Source organism: Malus sylvestris, chromosome 9, assembly GCF_916048215.2.
Source record: "Malus sylvestris chromosome 9, drMalSylv7.2, whole genome shotgun sequence".
NCBI lineage: Eukaryota > Viridiplantae > Streptophyta > Magnoliopsida > Rosales > Rosaceae > Malus > Malus sylvestris.
In genome coordinates this window covers 4,334,700-4,341,706 of record NC_062268.1, presented here as the reverse complement: position 1 = coordinate 4,341,706, position 7,007 = coordinate 4,334,700, and the positions used below count along the sequence as shown (strand labels likewise).

Genomic DNA, 7,007 nt, shown 5'->3' with positions numbered 1-7,007 from the left:
ATAATCGATAGACCCATGGGACGGCCTACATGACGCAGGCTGACGAAGGGAGAATGAGCCACGGAGGGAGAAGGACGGGAGGATGACGGCGTGGGATTTGGTGTGGAGATGCAGTAGTCAAAGCTCGTTTAGGGTGTAGAGGAGCTTGTTGTTGAGGTCGGCTTGGAATTTGAAAGACATGAAGGCAACGACGGTGGGGACGAGGAATAGGTGTGGGAGGGATATGCAGTAGGCAATTTGGTCTTATGGATCTGAAGAACCCTTTCAATAATAATATTATTATTATTTTATTTTTTTATAAAGTCGGAAATTAAAAATAAAATAATTATTTTATCATAAAAGATAATAATATTTTAATAAAATTAACTATGCTATTTTTTGTTATGGATGGAAATGTATTTAGTCTATTACTGTTTATTATGATCTATCACTATTCATTAAGTAAATTAAATATACTGGTTACTAGCGCATCTTTTTAGGAACAAAATTGCTCAAAGGGGTCTTTGTCACGCTAGAATTACTCTTACAGCCGGCCTTCTTTCCTTTTTCTGCGAACATTATCATTACACTTTTATCTTTTCAACAACATCATCATTATATTAATACTTTTCTTTCCTCCGCCATCTACCCTCATCTACGTGTCCACTGTCTCATTTATATAATCTAAACACTTGGACCACATTCTTTGTCTTCTCACTCCCACTAACCAATAATTTTGTTATTTTATTTTAACCCCCCTTCCTCTCCCTACACCTCTCGTTCTCTCAGCTCATTCTTGTTACTCTCTCCATCTATTTACATTTCTCTCACTTCTCTCCTTCCCTCAAAACTCTCATATTTCCTCTGCACGCACAGAGAGCTCCAAAAGCCCCATAAACATGGAGCTGCTGCTCCATTTGGTTAGCAAGCATTCAGGATCATCCGATAAAATTAGGGGTTTGGTGTGTAGAGATTGTTAGTTGGGTTGTCATGTCAAATCTCGGATTATCAATGTGAGTGATTTATGTAATGTGTCGTAAATTATACTTTTTTTTCTTTTCAAATATATCTATTTCATGTCATGTTGGATTTGTGAAATTTTTTTCTTAATTATTAGTATAGTGATATGCTCAACAGAAAAACACTGTTCATTAACAGTGTTTTGACATAATTACTCTTCATTTACTAACAATTCTCAACTGTTTTTTTTTTGTATTGTATAGTAAAATCATGGATTTACCCTTCTGTACGCGTGTTCGCCATCCTAGAAAGGAAGGGGACGGGTGACACTCCTTTTCTGCTTCTCTAGGGTGGATCTCTAGAATTCTCCATTGGTTTAAAGAACTTTGTGGATCTTTTGACTCAAGAATTGAAGCTTTGGAAAATCAGGAACAAGCTCATATGGCTCTGCTGGAGGCTAAGAAGATTGCATCCCAGTATCAAAAGGAAGCAGACAAGTGCAGTTCAGGGATGGAAACATGTGAAGAAGCAAGGGAGAAAGGAAGGGATGAAAATATTGTCGTCGGTGCTTCCTACCTTTTCCGGTGAGTTTGTTGATTTCCTTGCTTGCTTATTCTTAATTTTTTTTATTTCATTTTGGATTTGTTAGTTTATCTTTGGTGCGTTTGTGTATGTGGTTTGATGTTTTAGATTGGATTTTTTTGGTTTTGAGTTTGTGGGTTTTTTGGGTGCCTAAGAAAATGTTATCTAATGGTTTGATTGAACATTTTTCCTCAATCTGTTGCAACTTTGCTGTCGTTGTGCCCATTTGTGAAATTTTGTTTTGTGTTTGTTATTTATTTTTTGGCTACTTTAATATAGGTCCAATTTTATAAGTCTCTTTTGATATAGGTCCAAAATTGGAGCTAAATCAAAAGTAAGTACACAATTTTAGGCTCCACAATTGGAGCTAAATCAAAAGTAAGTACAAAATTGGACCCATATCAAAAGAGACTTGTAAAATTGGACCTATTTCAAGTTTCTCCTTTATTTTTCTCTGTTGTGCAGCTTTTGTAAAATTGAAGTCACGTGAGTTACTATTTATGAAGAATATAATGAACACGTAAAATGATGATGTAATATGGCAATACGTACATAATGATTTGATATTATCATTGTATTTTTTATAGTGACTAAAATAATATTGACTGACATATTACATATTCTACTCATTGTTGCTCATCCCTCACGTTTTTGTTTTACAGATAAGTTATTTGACAAGATATGGGCTAGACGAGCTGAGATAGGGTTAGACTAGGGATTTATGGGTTTTACGTTCTGAAAGGATTTTGTAATAATTACTTGTTAAGAGAAGTTTTTATTTTTCGTTTTTACTTTTTGGCTTCCTCATCCTTCGGGTGATGGTCATCAAATCGCAATTTGAGTGTTCAGGTGAACATTTTGGATCGAAGGGTGATATCTAATACTATTTACTTTTAACGAAAAATCATATTTTTATCTTTCTCTAATCTCTTTTTCCTTTCTCTTTTTGTTTACACTGTTTAAACAGTTTCGATTACGCCACTTATACATCTTGTTTTGAATTTTATTTTTATATAGAGAATAAGACAAAAAAAAAATGTAAGAAAATGAGATGGTAAGAGATGGAATGGGAGGAAGAGAATCCTACTCCTTCTCCAACACCCCTCGTTACAAATCTTATAAATACCCTTCCCTACTTTAATGACACATTATTTAACTTGTAAATTTAATTTAAATTTTTTTGTCTACCTAGCTATTCTTCACAATTCCCTTTTCTTTAATTATTTATCCAGCACATCTGTTTGCAGGACCACTCCGAGGACACCCCTTTTCCCAAAATTATCTGAAGAACTTAAAGTAGACGGTCATTATTTGCATTAACATAAGTAGGGCTGGTTTAGTATTACTGTGCTTTGAAAAAAAACTGCTGTGAGAATAAGCGGCTGTAAAATAAATCAGCAGAGTGTTTGGTAAACTTTTTTGTAAAAGTGCTTTTGGAAAAAAAACAGTCTAATAGTGTGTCTTTTCATTAAAGAAGCACTGTAACTTCGTGTGCTTTGAAAAAAAATCAGTTTTCCAAAGCTGCAAATAGCAGCTTCAACTTTTTCCTTTGATTTCAGCTTATTCTCACAGCAGCTTCCAAAATAAGTTTTTTTTTTTTTCAGTTTACCAAACACCTAAAATCCTTACAACTTTTTTTCATGAGTGTTTTTTTTAAGCACTCACTGCCAAACTAGTTCGTAGTAATGGACTTCCCAGCTGGTTTATTACATTTTCTTTTGCTTTCCTTTTCAGTTATCACCTGTCTATAATATTTGATAATGGTTTTTTTTTTTTTATACCAGCTCAGATGCCATTCTGACATAAAAACTTATTTTATTTGAGGAAGACGTTTCCATCTTGGCAATCATTTTAGAAAAGTTACGTTACTTCTAGGTTTTTTTCCAGGTTCTAAGCTTGCCGTTTGGTTCTTTTTAATCATACTTGAACCCACATATTAGGCCATCTTCAATTGAATGAGTGTCAGGTTCGTTTTAGCCTTATAGTTTTCTAAGAAATTAATATTTTAATGAACAATGTCAGGTTATATTTATTACCATCTCCAACCGAAGTGCCAAAGAGGCATATGCCAAACATAGCATTGTGATAAAAAACCATCTCGAATCGAGAGAGCCAAAGGCCATAGGCCAAACATAATTTATTATTTTAATTGAATTAATATGGTTACTTAAATTAAACTACTTCAATAATTTTTCGGAATGTAATTTCAATAATTTTTCGGATAGGATTTCGAATGACACGTGTCGATAAGTAACTTTGGAGATTTCTTGTCGATACGGAATCTCAATAATTTTATGTCTCGGATTTCGAGTTTCACGTGTTAATATGTGAGGAACTTTGAAGATTTATTGTCGATAAGGCATCTCAATAATTTTACGTCTTGGATTTCGAGTGTCACATGTTGGTATGTGAGTAACTTTGTAGATTTCTTGTCGATATGAAATTTCAACAATTTATGTCTGTCACGTGTCGATATGTCAGTAACTTTGCAGATTTCTTGTCGATAAGGAATCTCAATAATTTTAAGTCTCAGATTTCGAGTGACATGTGTCAAGATGTAATTGGTTGTAGGGATTTTAGATATAATTTTTATCTACGTGACATTTCTTATCTTGAGCTTCTAATGTCCATAAATAAGGTAGATATTGGGCTATAATTCACACACCTTCAACTTTGCCCTCTCCAATATCTCTTTCAATTCAATATTTTTCAATTCAAGTTTGCAACGAATTCCAACTTTAGATCCTCTTTGAATTCAAACTTTGGATCCTCTTCAGATTCCAACTGTGGGTCCTCATCCAATTCCGAATTGGAAGAAAAATGGGCACAAATGAAACGAGAAAATGAGGAATCTGATGAAGAAGATGAAGCATGACGTAACACATCATATATGGCAGCCATGGCTGGGGTCATGGCGTGTGAGCCAACTGAGGAACAACCTCAATAGGGTGGCTCTGTTGATAGTCGTTCTTACAATCACAAAATAGAGATGGCTCATGACAATCTGATGAGCAACTACTTCAAACCTAACTCGGTGTACACATAAGAGGATTTCAGACGTCGTTTCCGGATGAGGCATCATGTTTTCGAGCTTTTACTTCATAATGTCTAGCATGTTAATCCATACTTTCGACAAAAGCCGGACAGAGCATTCTGTCTTGGTTTCTCGTCTCATCAAAAAGTTATTATTGCACTACAAATGCTGGCATATGCCTCATTAGCTGATGTGATGGATGATACATATGATATGTCTAAGTCTACATGCCTTGATACTTTTTTTGAATTCCGTGACACAATTGTTTAACTTTACAAAGAGGAGTATCTCCGTGAACCAAATCAAGAAGATATGGATTGGCTCATTCACAAAGTTGAAGACCGTGGCTTACCGGGCATGATAGGGTCATTAGATTGCATGCATTGACAGTGAAAGAACTGTCCCACCGGATGGCAATGAGGTTTTAGTGAAAGGTCGAGAAAACCAATTATTGTGTTAGAGGCGGTTGCCTCATTTGACACATAGATCTGACATGCTTTCTTTAAAGTGCCTGGATCCTAAAATGACATTACAATTCTTGAACGTTCACCCCTCTTCAATAACCTGACGGAGGGTAAATCACCTCAACTTGACTACTACATCAACGATCGTCAGTACAATATGAGGATGACGCCCAAATGTGGTTTACCTTACACCAAGAGGCATACCAGAAACATGTAAAGAGAGATTTCAGTATTCTACAAGCATGGTGGAAGATCATCAAAGAACTGGCAAAAGGGTGGAGTCGAGGTAAATTGAACTCCATCATGATGTCGTGCATCATATTACACGACATGATTGTGGAGGATGAGTGCGATGAATATATTGATGGAGAATCTGATGACGACCAAGATGATCCAAATAGGTCAAGGAGGGTTCGTGCAAAAATATATAGTGGACCTAATTTGCCTTTCGATTCAAGAATTGGTAATATCTCGTTAAACGATGTGGATGATGCCCAAAGTGGGCGACACTTGTCCAAACAATTCCAAACCATGTGGATGACGCCCAAATGTGGTTTACCTTACACTAAGAGGCATACCAGAAAGATGTTGAAAAAGTTTTCAGTATTCTACAAACACGGTTGAAGATCAAGGAATCGACAAGAGGGTAGAGTTGAGGTAAATTGAACTCCACCATGATGTCGTGCATCATATTACACAACATGATTGTGGAGGATGAGCGCGATGAATATATTGATGGAGAATCTGATGACGATCAAGATGATCCAAATAGGTCAATGAGGGTTCGTGCAAAAATATATGATGGGCCTAATTTGTCTTTCGATTCAAGTACTGGTAATATCTCGTTAAACAAGTATATGAGGCGCAATAGGATGATACATTTGCATGCCACAAACAAATACCTATAACAGAATCTTGTTGCATATCTTTGGGCCAAAAGAAGCATGGAGTAGGCATTTAAGTTTTATGTTGTTAAATATTTTTTTTAATGTTGATTAAGTTTAATGTTATTTAATGTTGTTTAATATTGTTTAATGTTGTTTAATGTTACTTAATGTTATTTAATGTTGTTTAATGTTACTTAATGTTATTTAATGTTGTTTAATGGCTCAGGGTAATTATTGGAAAAAAAAATTAGAATTTTTTAATTTTTTTTTAAATTTGTTAAAGAAAAAAAATTCAAATCTAACGGCTAGCTGATGTCAGCAAATAGCCTTTGGCCTTCAAATTTCTGGACCGGCCAGGTCTGGCTGGCTGCCGGTTGGCTCGATTTTGCATTTGTGGGGTGGATCCCACGAGCCATTTGGCCTAGCCTTCAATTGGAGATGGTTTTCATGTCATTTTAGGTTATTTTTGGCCCTATAACCCTCTGGTCGGATTGGTTGGATATGACCTTATGTAGTTTACATCCTAAACTTGTTTTTCACAGAGCGCACCACGGGTGAGTTAATTGTATGTTCTTTTAATTGAAGTGTCATTTTTTGGGTCTAATGTGGTTACAAATGTGTCTGCAGTAAAGAAATGACGAAATCAAGTACAATAAAGTATGCTAAATGCCAAAACAATATAGAAGGAGATCCCAAATTAATTCCACAATTGTATTTGTATCTCATGGAATTACAAGAGTTGTGTCTTAACATAAAGGTGCAATTACTTTGTCGAATATTTCTACAGTATAATTTAGCCTGAATATGATAAATTATGGACATATAAAATTAATGCATGTAGAACACATATGAAGTGTTTTGGTAATAAAGATGTTTTTATGTATGTACAAGTGTGCAAAGAAGAAGTCACGGTATTACAATCTAATAATATTACATTTTATTTGTAAGTAAGAAATTTTAAATTCGAATCTTGTTAAGTTGAATTTAAATTACATTATTATTAGTATATTGTAAAATTAAGTTTACTCCACACGGTATAGATTATTTCGTGTTAAAAAAAATTGTGAAAAGAAACAAAAATGCGTAGCACACACTCATGTA

General features: G+C 34.9%; 1 long non-coding RNA gene across 1 annotated transcript; it reads left to right on the top strand.

Annotated features, from left to right (window-relative positions):
* The first annotated feature begins 709 nt into the window (after nt 1-709).
* LOC126582722 (uncharacterized) lies at nt 710-2,438 on the top strand. The gene is made up of 3 exons (XR_007609568.1): nt 710-992; nt 1,203-1,523; nt 2,184-2,438. It is a non-coding gene; the product is annotated as an uncharacterized LOC126582722 (long non-coding RNA).
* The last annotated feature ends 4,569 nt before the right edge of the window (nt 2,439-7,007 follow it).